The 14,549-nt window shown below is 35.0% G+C and overlaps 1 protein-coding gene across 5 annotated transcripts in view; it reads left to right on the top strand.

Annotated features, from left to right (window-relative positions):
* Window positions 1-830: 830 nt before the first annotated feature.
* The window catches only part of LOC145685858 (glutamate receptor 1-like), a 42,594-nt gene continuing 28,875 nt past the window's right edge, over window positions 831-14,549 (top strand). The window contains exons 1-2 of one of the 5 annotated variants that reach the window (XM_081758498.1): window positions 831-1,147; window positions 11,106-11,218. The gene's annotated coding sequence lies outside the window, so the exon portion shown is untranslated. The other 4 variants (XM_081758501.1, XM_081758500.1, XM_081758496.1 and 1 more) reach the window with 4 other exon arrangements.

Genomic DNA, 14,549 nt, shown 5'->3' on the forward strand with positions numbered 1-14,549 from the left:
AAAAACATTCCAATTTGATCTACTGTATATTCTTTAAATTCTTCTTTGTCATACTTTAAATGCTATGATTATTCGTTTTCCTGGTGTTTGAGAAATAGTCAGAAACAAACCTAGATCAATTGGCGACTTTCTAAAATGTGACTTCTGAAGAAACAAAGAAGGAAACGAGTCATAAAATTTAAAAAAAAAACTATAGGGTAAGAATGGCGGAAAAGGTTTTTAGAAACTACAACCAAACAGTGGGATTCGATTTAGATTGAGAAGTATTGAATCCCAACAGGTTAATATGTACGGCTATCGAAACAACTGTACAATTATCGTTCAGTTGTTGTCATAACCAATAAACTTTTTAGCAACTTTCGCTACTCTTTACGTTTTTATTTATTTCTTTATTTGATTTCACTTATGATCGAAATAGCTGAGTATTTTCTTTAACTTGTGAGTGTGTGGCCCCCCTCACTCCCATTCCATTTTAATTCTCCCAGTTTCTCTTGGCTGAAGTGGAATAAGGCTCCATGTAATATATGTCGACGCAAATTTCGTTAGTTTTATCTTTCTCTATGAGTTGGCAGCGCTGTGAGTGGTGACTTGTATTTCCTGTTGACCGAACAAAAAGGATGTGATGTGGTGATGTTACGAAATATAGTGCCATAGTTTCAAAAGTAATCCTAAGACGTTTTTATTAATTTCAATATTTTAATTATGATATGTTAATGGCAAGATCATTTAACGCCTTATGATATATATATTTCTTGTAAACAATACTGCTTATGGATATTTTTAAAGTAATCCTCTGGTGTGACTAGCGCAAGCTTATCGACGCTAGAGAGAGAAGGCGGGAACTGGTGTGTATGTGTAGGAAGACGCCATCAGGAAGAAATGATGTATATGACCCAGAAAAGAAATCCGTCGTTTATTTAGTAATCACTTATGATATTGTATTCAAATATGTACGAGTAAAGTGTGGAACTTATATAATTGCGTCATATACATATGTCAATATAAATAACAATGAAAACGCTTCAAAATAACTTAATTTGTCTACGATTGAAGACGCCACGTCATATCAATTCTTTGTAAAGGTTACTCTTTTCGAACAAATACTAAGTCCATTGCTGAGTTTTGCTCGTATTAGCAATGAAATAACGTAAGTAAAACGAGTAATAATTTTACTTCTTCAATTGTTCATCAGTGCACCACGAGTAATTTTATTGCCGACTATCCAGCCGTACAATGGAAATTGGAGTTATTCAAGGAAATTCAAAACCAATCCAAACTTGGGAAGAAGAATCCAATAAGTTATTGCCCTCCTAAATAGCCCACCAACCCTCCTCTTCTCTTTGTGAAATACCCAGAATCAAAGTATCGTGAGAAGTAGTGCTCAGTGATTAACGTGTGTAAAATAATTATTTCTATTGTCACGCAATGAGCCGGCTTCGTCGTTACATCATATTTTGAGTTAATCTTTTAAAATTCCTTTTTTTTATTTTTTTATTCTTCTATTAATAAATACAAGGGCTAAATTCACTATGTTCATACGATAAAAGAAAAAATCTGAAATACAAACTTCTAAAGGTGTCAACTATAATCATATTAACAAAATGCAGTAGTAAGTATGTATATGAAAAGTGTAACATTTTGTGCTTGAGTAAAACCATTTCTGTGTATATTTCATGTTTTTAGTTGCAATCCATGTTTCTCGCATCGATCACTACCAGAACGGTAAGAATTCTGTACTTAATATTACAACACTTGAGTGTATGCGAAGCAGGCGTGTCACTGAAGGTGGGTACGCGCGTATACAACTTTGGTTGGGACTGATTTCAAGTCGCATCTGGTGCAGTTCCAAATACGAATTCTAACCACTAAAATCACTATTATTAAGGGGTACCGGACAAGACTCGAACTCAGAAGGTCATGAGAGTGTCTTCTCGAAAGAGGACAAGTGGGAATCGAACCCCACCATGTTATAAGAATGGCCTTCCCGAACAAGAACAAGAACCACTCGTGTTATAAGAATGGCGCTCCGAAACAGGAACAGAACTCCTGCACCGTAAAGCAAAAGTAGTGATTTATGCGTAGAAATATTGATGTTCAAGGTAAGTTTCTGACTCGTATTTAGAAGTTTAAAATAGTTTATTATTGTTTAAAATTTTCTGTAATTTTGCGAAATGGATGAAAGTAACGTCAAGTTATTGCTAGAGGCAATTAATGCAAATAAAATTGAAATGCAAACTTTGCATGAATCATTAGAAAATAAAATAGCTGAAATAAATGAATCTTTGGAAGGAAAAATAGAAAAAGTCGTTGAACAAACTAATAATGTACGGGAGTTTTTAGAAAACAAAATAGTGGAAGTTTCTGAAATAACAAAAAAGCAGATTGACGATAAACTTGAGGTGCAATTAGAAATATTCAGAAAAGAATGCGTAGGTAGATATGAACAAATATCGAAAGAAATAGACGAGAAATGTGAGAAGGTAAATGATAAATGTGAGAAAATATGGGGGAAAACACTTCAGAATTATCAAGAACTTGAGAACATTACGGTCGATTTGGGTAAATGTGAAGAAAAGGCGGACCGAGCTTTTGAGAAAATTGAAGCAATCGAGGGGTCAGTAAATAAAATTGAAGGTAATTTAGAAAATAAAGAAAAAATGCTAGTGGGATTAAGTGATACGACCCACAAGTTAGAAAGAAATGTCGCAGTATTGCATAGTAGGGTTGATACTCTGTCACAGAACACTGTCCCTCCCGGTATTGATTTAATCAACATGAACCAAAATATTGCTTTAATAGGTGACAGGTTGTCAAGTTTAGAAATCAAGGTAGATGAAACCCAAACGAAGTTAACCTCATTAGCGGAGAACGCTAGCAGAGAAGGAAGTGAACGTAATTGGCGTCCATTAAGTATGTCGGGTGACGATAGGAGTAGCCATAAGTTAAAGTATAGTAGTAAGGAAGAAACTAGTAGTGCCAACCAAACAGATTGTAGTTCGTCAACAGCAAGTGAGACAACAAAACTAAAGAAACGTATTAAAGTGAGAAAATCAGAAAGGGGTGACGTAAAAAGGGTTAAACGACGAATATTGCGTCATGGTGACATTGAAATGTTCCCAAAGTTTTCTGGCTTAGAAGATGATGAGTCACCATCTTCGTTTTTAAAGCAGTTTAAGATTGCAGCGCACGCTGTAGACGTACCTGAATCCCAATACTTAGATGTACTAGGGTTTATTTTTACCGGTAACGCTCGTGAGTGGTACAAGTCAAAATTAGGTACATTTCGTTCATTTAAAGATTTCACTAAAGAATTCAAAGCTCAATTTGGTTCTGAACAAGTCATCGCAAGTAAACTTTCAGTGTTGCAATCGCAAGCGTTCAACCCAAAAACTGATGGTACTGTTACTGATTTTGTTCACAAAAGGTTCAATAAGATACGAGGTTTATCACCTAATATACCAGATACTTTCATTGTGAATACAATTAAACAGTTGATCCCTATTTCTTACCGACGACAATTAGCGTTGTTCCCAAATTTAGATTTCAGTTCATTTTTAACAGCCATACAAAATCTTGAAGCACTGTATTATGACAGCAGAAATACCAACGATAGAAACAACTTTCATGGTAGAACTGTACGTGTCAATCAGGTAGATGAAGTGCAAGGGAATTACGAGAATTTTAATAAAAGGGGAAATTATAGTAATGAAAACCGCAAAAATTCAGGTAGGGGTAAGTTTGACGGTCCCAAAAGAAAGGGAACTCCGAACAAGAGAAAGTTCCACTGGAACAAATGTAAGAATAATTATAGAAGAGATAATGGTCGCAATGAAGGTCAAGGTAGTAATTGTAGTAATTACGAAGATGATCACGAGTACGAGAATTCAAACCAAAGCGAAAGGGTGAACTTTGTTAATAGTAACCATGATGAAGGTATGAATCGAACACAGCCAATGCCCACATATACTCAATCTGCACCACAATTTCCGTATTATAGTCCAAGAGTTATGTTTCCTCAAAACAAAGATCAAACTTTAAACTAAATGTGCTCTCCAACGCGAGTGCGGTTGGTAGAGTTGGTAACGTAAATGGTAATTTTGGTACTGAAAGTCAAAATGCACTCAAAAATGATTCGCAATGCGAGCTTGTTGTAATTGGAAAGAACGTAGTGAATGTTGTAAGTTGGGACACTGATTCATCTGAAAGTAGTGATGAAGAACAGAAATTTAATAGTCAAGCTAGGTCAGCTGAAATTAAAGTACAGATTTTAAATCAACCAGTAGTAGCCTTGTGTGACTCTGGAGCTTCTGTTAGTATTTTGTCTTTAGAGACATGGAAACGTATAGCGTCAATCATCTCCCATCCTCACTTGCGACCAGCTCCACATATTCTGTTGGTGGATTTTTCAGGTAAGAAAAAGAAACAGGTGCAAGGTGAAACAATATTGTGTATTGAAATAGGGAAGGTTAGTTTTGACGTACGTGTGCTAGTTGTCTCTGACTTGAATACTGAATGCTTGTTGGGTAGAAATTTTTTCACACAATCCAAGGCAAAGATAGATTTTGGTGATAATTCTATTACGGTTGAAAAGGAAGGAGAAATCGTTAACGTACCTATGCTAGGTGGTCAAGCTGACAACATGAAAGTTACAAAAATTCTGACTAAAGGTGATGTACAGATAAAGGTAAATTTCGTATCTCAAGTTGGTATTGATACTAAAATGAATGCTACTAACGACAGTGATGATGAATCAGAAATTTTATTTGAGATTGGAAAAGTGAATGTAGAGTGTCCCATAGTAAATAATCTGGTAAGTGAAAAACAAAAACTAGAAAAAGAATGGGTTAATCATGTTGTTCTTTCTGATCAAGCTTATAATAAAATTCGTAATTTTTGTAGTAATGAAAAGGAACTGAAAGTGTTAAATTTAGAAGTTGCCAATGAAGATAAATTTTTGTTTGATTACTATTCACAGCAAATGTCAGAAATAGATTATGAGATCGAAAAATCGCATTGTAAATCGTTAGATAGAGTTGCAGTCTGTAACACATTTAATAGTAAAATAGAAAGTGAATTTGTGTCAATTTCAGAAATACGAGAAAAGGTTAGGGAAGCTCAATTGTCTGATTTTGAAAAAGAGAAATTGTTCAAATTGTTGTTGAAACATAGGAAAATTTTTAAAAATATTCCCGGACGTTGTACCAAATTTGAATATGAAATTGAGGTAGACACAGACCAACCTTTGGTTAAAAGGCAATATACATTACCATATAAATTCAAAGAGCATATTGATTCGCAAATCGATGAGTGGTTACAATGTGGCGTAATAGAATCTTGTGTGTCAATCCATTCACACCCAATCTTTTGCGTGCCAAAGAAAAATACTAGTAAAATGCGAGTAGTAGTCGATTTAACTGTTTTGAACAAGCATGTAAAAATAAAACAATTGAAGGTGAATAAAATTGATGATCTGTTGTTAAAGTTCCAGGGTGCTAAATACGTATCAAATATTGATTTAGTAGGAAGTTATACACAAGTTCCAATTTCTGAAAATTGTAGAGATTACACAGCGTTCTCATGGAATGGGAAAATGTATAGATTTACATCTATTCCCTTTGGATACGCAAACGGAGGCGTAGGATTAATGGCTTGTCTTTTGATTGTGTTAGGTCATGCATTGTTTGATAAATTAGTTACGTACATCGATGACATTTCTGTACCAACATTTTCTTTTGATGAACAGTTAGAAATTTTAAACCTATTGTTTACAAAATTAGAAGAAGCCAATATGACTGTAAATTTAAAGAAATCCTCATTTTGCAATACGAGTTTTCAATTTCTTGGTTTCGTAGTCACACCTGAAGGCGTGAAAAAGGATCCGTCGTACGTAGAAACAATTCGAACATTGCCTCGTCCGAAAAATGTAAAGGGACTTAAGCGAGTGTTAGGTTTGTTCGAGTGGTGTTCAAAATTTGTGTATCATTTCGCTCATTTGGCCAATCCATTGTTTGAACTTCTGAAAAAGAATAAAAAATGGGTTTGGACTGACGAGTGTGAGCAAAGTTTTGCCCAGTTAAAAGCATCGTTAGCTGAAGAAGTGTTGTTAAATCATCCGCTGTTAGATCACGATTTTTGTTTAGTGACAGACAGTTCCTTGGTAGCAGTGGGAAGTATATTATTCCAAGAAGTTAACGGTGAAAAACACATACTTGGTTTTTACAGTAAAACTCTGAATAGTGCACAGCGAAATTTCACTATCACGGAATTAGAGGCGTATGCAATCGTTACAGCCGTACGTAAATGGGGACATTTATTATTTGGCCATCACGTGAAAGTTTACACGGACCATAACTCATTAGTGTTTTTGAATAAAATTCGCCATTGGAACTCTCGTTTGGCTCGGTGGAGTCTCGAACTACAGGGATTTAATCTAGAAATAATGCACATTTCAGGGAGTGAGAATGTTGCCAGTGATGCATTGTCCAGGATAGTTTTAGCCTCTCCTAGTGAAATTTTGGACATAAATAATTTAGAAGTACTACCATCGTTTTTTAGAAACCTCACACCAGGAGAGTTAACCGAAAAACAAAAGGAACATCCTGAGTACAGTAAAATTATCAAATTTCTAGAGAAACCAAACGATCCCTACAGTAAGATGCAAAACAGAAATGTAGAAAAATTCTACAAACTAGAAAATGGTATGTTGTTGTATAAGAACTTTCACTTTCCCAATAGTTGGAGAATTTGCATCCCACCATCTTTAGTAAATCTGGTAATTGAAGAAATGCACAACAACCGTGGACATTTCGGGTGTGAAAGAACTGTAAGCTTCATCAGCGAGATCTGTTATTGGAAATCTATGCGGCGAGACGTGATGAACTATATTAACGATTGTCTCGAGTGCAAACGGACTAAAGTCGATACTCGACCCCCAGCTAGACCTTTAGAAACCATACAGGTGAAAGGCCCCAGGAGATTAATTTCAATTGACATTATCGGACCTCTTGTGGCATCTCCTTCAAAGTGTAAATTCATACTCTCTGTTTTGGATGTCTTTACTCGTTACCTTGTTCTTTATCCGATCCGGAACGCTACTACGAAGTGCGTAGCTAAATGTTTGGAAACATTGTACTTTGTGCACTTAGGAATACCTTCAGCTATATTGGCGGATAATGGTAGTTGCTTTATTTCTAAAAATTTCAAACAGAAAATGGAAGAATATGGTGTTAAAATATTTTATTCAACGTCCTACCATCCGGCGTCGAACGCGGTGGAGAGAATCCATCGGGAGACGAACAGGTTGTTCAGACTATTTTGTAAAGATGATCATGGTTCTTGGGAGAAGTTTATACCGCAAGTTGTAGTGTTGCTGAACTATTCTATATCTAGCAGTCTTGGCGCGAGTCCAGCCAGTTTACATTTGAACATTCAGGCTGAAAAACCAATCTTCGAACATTTTGGCATTTTTATGAATGATACGAACGAAAACGATAATGAGAGTTGGACAATAAATTGGTAATGGCAGATTTTAAAAGAAAAGAAGTGATTCGAAAGCGAAATGAAAGGTATAACTCACAACAGGAGAGTAAACACAAAATACAGGTGAACGATCTGGTTTTCTTGAAACAAACTAACTTAAGTTCCGCAACAGACAAGAAAATCTCAAAATTTTTCAATGTGTTCAAAGGACCCTATCTTTGCGTTACAAACCATCCAATTCAGAAAAAGTGTTCGAATTGTTAGATCCTTTAACTGGTAAATCAATTGGGTCACATTCAGTGGATAGACTTAAGGTGTGGAAACCTACGAAACAAACTCGTAAGATCTGGTTAGACCTAGCAGTAAAACATAGTTCTCAAAAGTACCATGACATGATTTCAAGCGAATTTAAAAATTCAGATTTAGAAAGTAGTGTTGAAACTGTTCTTTGCAATGCATTAACTACAACACCAGTATGTTTGTCTCAAAGTGTTCAATCAAGAAGTAATAAGCAACGAATACATAAAATTTTAGAGAAATTGCTAGATGTTGACAAGTATTTGAATTTTCTGTACTGTAAAAATCTGTGTTCATCTGATGTGTTGGAACTTGCGTTGGTAAACTTACAAAATCCTTATGTGTTATTGAGTGAAAGAGTACAAGGAGTGTAAAAGAAAGTTGTTTCATATGATATATGCAGGTATTTGTGACCCGCTATGCGACTTCCAGATGGCCGCTGATATTTTCTTTTCCGAAGTAATGGAAAAACTAGCAAGAATATATGCCAAGTCATGGAGATGAGGTTCCCCCCCCTTATGTGTATTGGGTAATGTAACATGTTTTTAATGTATTTATTTATTCTGTATTTATTCTGAACATGTATTTATTCTGTATATGCATGTTTGCATTCTGCAATAGATGTCAAAGACGTCGAAGCCGCAAACATGTTCATATGTGCTAATAGTTACAACTTTCTAAATTTCTTATATCACTGTCAATTGGCGTAAGTCGGGGGTTAACGTATAGTATTACAATACACCTCATAATGTTTATGTATATATACAGTACATATAACAATCATCATGGAGCAATCTGTAGTCTTGATCTGCAACATCTTAGCATATTTGCTCCCAAATTATTCAACAATATACCAGGGGCGGATATTGGATGGAGTTCTGGGGGGCGGTGGATTGTAATACTGCAACATAGAGCTACTTTTAAGAGCTCCAAACTCTGGGATTGTTTTTATTTATATATCAAATAAAAAAGTTTTCTTTTTCTGGCGGGCGATTGACCCCCTGGATCTGCCCCTGCAATATACCAATATTTAGGAAAAAAACATTCCAATTTGATCTATTGTATATTCTTTAAATTCTTCTTTGTCATACTTTAAATGCTATGATTATTCGTTTTCCTGGTGTTTGAGAAATAGTCAGAAACAAACCTAGATCAATTGGCGACTTTCTAAAATGTGACTTCTGAAGAAACAAAGAAGGAAACGAGTCATAAAATTTAAAAAAAAAACTATAGGGTAAGAATGGCGGAAAAGGTTTTTAGAAACTACAACCAAACAGTGGGATTCGATTTAGATTGAGAAGTATTGAATCCCAACAGGTTAATATGTACGGCTATCGAAACAACTGTACAATTATCGTTCAGTTGTTGTCATAACCAATAAACTTTTTAGCAACTTTCGCTACTCTTTACGTTTTTATTTATTTCTTTATTTGATTTCACTTATGATCGAAATAGCTGAGTATTTTCTTTAACTTGTGAGTGTGTGGCCCCCCTCACTCCCATTCCATTTTAATTCTCCCAGTTTCTCTTGGCTGAAGTGGAATAAGGCTCCATGTAATATATGTCGACGCAAATTTCGTTAGTTTTATCTTTCTCTATGAGTTGGCAGCGCTGTGAGTGGTGACTTGTATTTCCTGTTGACCGAACAAAAAGGATGTGATGTGGTGATGTTACGAAATATAGTGCCATAGTTTCAAAAGTAATCCTAAGACGTTTTTATTAATTTCAATATTTTAATTATGATATGTTAATGGCAAGATCATTTAACGCCTTATGATATATATATTTCTTGTAAACAATACTGCTTATGGATATTTTTAAAGTAATCCTCTGGTGTGACTAGCGCAAGCTTACCGACGCTAGAGAGAGAAGGCGGGAACTGGTGTGTGTGTGTAGGAAGACGCCATCAGGAAGAAATGATGTATATGACCCAGAAAAGAAATCCGTCGTTTATTTAGTAATCACTTATGATATTGTATTCAAATATGTACGAGTAAAGTGTGGAACTTGTATAATTGCGTCATATACATATGTCAATATAAATAACGATGAAAACGCTTCAAAATAACTTAATTTGTCTACGATTGAAGACGCCACGTCATATCAATTCTTTGTAAAGGTTACTCTTTTCGAACAAATACTAAGTCTATTGCTGAGTTTTGCTCGTATTAGCAATGAAATAACGTAAGTAAAACGAGTAATAATTTTACTTCTTCAATTGTTCATCAGTGCACCACGAGTAATTTTATTGCCGACTATCCAGCCGTACAATGGAAATTGGAGTTATTCAAGGAAATTCAAAACCAATCCAAACTTGGGAAGAAGAATCCAATAAGTTATTGCCCTCCTAAATAGCCCACCAACCCTCCTCTTCTCTTTGTGAAATACCCAGAATCAAAGTATCGTGAGAAGTAGTGCTCAGTGATTAACGTGTGTAAAATAATTATTTCTATTGTCACGCAATGAGCCGGCTTCGTCGTTACATCATATTTTGAGTTAATCTTTTAAAATTCCTTTTTTTATTTTTTTATTCTTCTATTAATAAATACAAGGGCTAAATTCACTATGTTCATACGATAAAAGAAAAAATCTGAAATACAAACTTCTAAAGGTGTCAACTATAATCATATTAACAAAATGCAGTAGTAAGTATGTATATGAAAAGTGTAACATTTTGTGCTTGAGTAAAACCATTTCTGTGTATATTTCATGTTTTTAGTTGCAATCCATGTTTCTCGCATCGATCACTACCAGAACGGTAAGAATTCTGTACTTAATATTACAACACTTGAGTGTATGCGAAGCAGGCGTGTCACTGAAGGTGGGTACGCGCGTATACAACTTTGGTTGGGACTGATTTCAAGTCGCATCTGGTGCAGTTCCAAATACGAATTCTAACCACTAAAATCACTATTATTAAGGGGTACCGAACAAGACTCGAACTCAGAAGGTCATGAGAGTGTCTTCTCGAAAGAGGACAAGTGGGAATCGAACCCCACCATGTTATAAGAATGGCCTTCCCGAACAAGAACAAGAACCACTCGTGTTATAAACTACAACATTTTTCCTGCATTTGCCAAAATACTATTTTGTTCTAAATGTCAGATTGCATAAAGTGACTGAATAGGAACCGAATATTTCAAACAGCAAATAGAGAAGTCGGTTGGGAATGCTTCATTACTTTTTGTGTACGATGCGTTGTTGAAAAAGTAGCTGTTTTAAGGGACTTAGAAACATTTACGCTTGCAATTAACTTTTTGGAGGTGCATTTCATTACTTAAAGTTTTTCAAACTCTAAGATAGTCAGAAACAATGACTTGTCTTTCCAGGAAGAACAACTAATCGAGACTGATAAGAAGCTCACGGTTCAACAGCTAACTGCAAAAACCTTCAATCAGTACCGACTTTTGTGGGACGAATTAGAGAGAAGCTTGAATTTCAGGTAATAGCTTAGAACAAATAAAGTAAAATTTACTTTCTGGTGAGACTAATTCTCTTATCTTACATCTTTTGAAAGACATTTACTATCTCTTTCCTTTCTTACCCTCTAACAATAGAATTTTCTACGAGGTACATTCATGTTCTACGGTCTATTTTTTTCTAGTAACTATGAGCAGATGGAAGGATGCATTTGAAAATATGCAGACAATCCTTTTAGGATTTGTGATATAGAAGACATCCGCGAACAATGCCCGTAGTTTCTACAGCCGCCGTTAGAGTAAATAGTGTCTTTGATACTACAAATGGCGCTGTTCAGTATGCAAGAGCAGCGTATGATTATCCATTTTCTCCACTTGCATGGTGTAGCTCCTATCGATATTCATCGACAACTCAGTGATAAAGTGATAGTTTTAATGTGAAAAGTGTGTGTTCGTGGATCGGAGATATAACAATACGTCAATCAATGTTAATATATGATGGCGCCATGTATTGTACTTTCTTTAAGTCAATTTTACAATGAATAAGACGTGGGTACCGTTTTCCAATTCTGAAATAAAACGGTAGTTACTACAATGGAATTACGCAGACTTCTTCCCTCCATTAATGCTCAGAAAGTGATGTGGTATGTTTTGGAAAATAGAAGGCGTAATCCTCACTCACTGTATCCCAGAGAACACTACAATGGTAGCTCCATCTTATGAATATGTTTTGAAGTTCATTCCAGTAATGCCAACAAAACGACAGATTTTTACATCAAAGTAACGCTCCTGCTCACTAAGCAGTCTTAAATCTTCTTCTTCATCATCTTCATTTTTTTGTAACAACTGTGAAGTCGTGCCCAATGTTTAATACGGAGCAAACCTCACTCCTAGCGATTTTTGGTTGTTTCCAACAATAAACACTCTCACGTTTATTTTCCAGTCATTGCTCTGGAATCTTTTATTTTATTTTTTATTTATTTATTTATTTTATTTTATTTTATTTTTTATTTATTTATTTATTTTTTTTTGCTAGTCAAAACAAATCCCTAAACAAGCGTTTATGGTGGCCATGGAATCATGGTACAGACGCTGTGTAGGAGATCTTAAAACTTGGACTGATCTCGTAAAACCAATGTTCTGTAAAAGATAATAGTTTCAGTACAATTTTGTGTTATCGTAAATGTCCTCTTAAGGCTGTTGGCTATCTGCGACATGTTCGTCTTCGACCCATTTGTTTATATGGAGAAGTATTCTTCTTTAAAAAATGAAAGGGGATTTTATTGTTTCCTTCTTCAAGCTCATTTAAATTTCCAACGTTTTGTAAAAACGAACTTTTATTTGCAAGATGCATACTAAAATTACGCTCCATTTTGTTATAGTTCAAAAACTAATAAGGATAGATTAATATGAGTACACATGAATTAACTTTAGACTTTACGGCTTAGCTGTGCAAAACTCAGGCTTCTAACTACTAATAGTTTTTAAGGGAAAAAATGGTCAAAGATGAGATATACGTCGGTCGATAGATCTCACGAAATACAACAAAATTATATGGTTCATTGTAAAAATTCATGCGTAATTTCTGAGAAAAATTTAGAAAATCAAATTACTTTGCACACGTAAAAAATTGATGCTGAACGAAAACCACGCCACCACAAAGATGAAATTGATACCGAAACATAGTCTCATTAAATTGTTCATTACGACAAGAGCAAGTCGACAGTACGTAGCATAGGCTAAGTGAAAGTGCTACAGGATAACTGAAAAATAATTAGGTTATCAAAAATAAAACTTATTAATTCTGTAATTTTGATTGTTATTTATTAGAAAAACATATACACGTCTGTCATTACGTAAGAAAACAAAACAATTCGTGTAATCTCAATATAGGCACCTGTGTTGTTAACCAGCTTCTTCAAATGGTCAGGGATGCGATTAATATTTTTCTGAAGGAAGTCATGGAATTTGTTAGCAATAACTCTTGAATCAGTGAATGCTTCGACTGCGTGAGGTTTAGATTTGTACACCATCTATTTAGTGGATCCTCACAAGAAAGAAATTACACGGAGTGAGATCTGGATTTCTTCCTGGCCATTCAGTGAGGTCCAGCGTAGCGATCTGAGCTCGCTCATAAACAAACAAGCGGTCTGCCATGTTTGTTTACGTTGCATGTGCTGCTTGCAGCGGTCAACGATTGAACTAAGTGAAGCAGGCATTGTGAAATCTTTATAAATTTTATTACTTTATATTATGGCACTGTTTTCAACTTGAAATCAATAATATTATATGTTTATAGAGCATTAAAACTATCTCATTATTTTTCAATCGTCCTGTAGTTAACAGTGTATTTTTTACGTATATAGTACACAAATAAATAAGCAATCTATTCCAGGAAAATTAAAAAAAACAAATTCCAATACGTATGCTGCGAACGACATAGGCTTTAGACAAGGATGTTATAGAATCTAGGACCAGTCATTCTTTCAGAAAAAATGTTCCGGGAGGCACTGCTGGTATAGACATATTATTTTGATCTCTTCCGGGCGGGCACTTTCAGAGCTGCGGGAGCAGAGCCCCCCAAAAACATGTCTGGAAGAAACACTGTCTAGTGTCTAGGCCTATTAAGAAAATCGTGAAGTCAACAATATGTCATAGTTTCGCTACCCCCACTCTGCCCACTCCACCCAATAAGATTTCAATGTTTTGAGCCAACATTCATGACTCAAACGAAAGTAACCAATCAAACTCGGTGCTCGTACAGATGCTCGGTTGTTGTTTTGGCTTCATTGAGTTAACAGGATGAAGATACATATGGGCAGATCCTCTATTTTATAACATCCTTGGTTTTAGCGCCATAACAATGAGTTTTTTTTAGTTTTCTTGAAAATTAGGCAAGAAAATTTACCCTTGAGTATATCATTCTGTTTACCTAATGCCATCTATCGGCTGATATACGTATCATCTTTGCATAATATTATACTTACCTAAAAACTAAAGTTTAAGAGTTGATCGTAATATTGGGCTACACCTAATTAGCCATACTGTGTTCTGTCGTCTTGGCAGTGTCAGAATAAAAAGCTTTAGAAGGATATATTTCAATAAGCTTCATCTTAAAAGATGTTATGGTTATCATAGCATCAATTTTTATGTTTTCAAAAGATTAGTTTTTTCTCAATTTTATGAAAAACTACGCATAGGGATTTGTTCTCGTCCACATCATTTTGGTTCCTTAAAAGTATTGTCAAGATCCCAAGACAAGAAATACATCGATTTTATCTACAAGGCTTGTCAAGGTTTTGCAAGTTTAATGTTAGATGTTCTCTTAAAATATTTATACATATATTTAGGTTT

This window comes from Thermobia domestica, chromosome 5 (assembly GCF_964235325.1).
Source record: "Thermobia domestica chromosome 5, izTheDome1.hap1.1, whole genome shotgun sequence".
NCBI lineage: Eukaryota > Metazoa > Arthropoda > Insecta > Zygentoma > Lepismatidae > Thermobia > Thermobia domestica.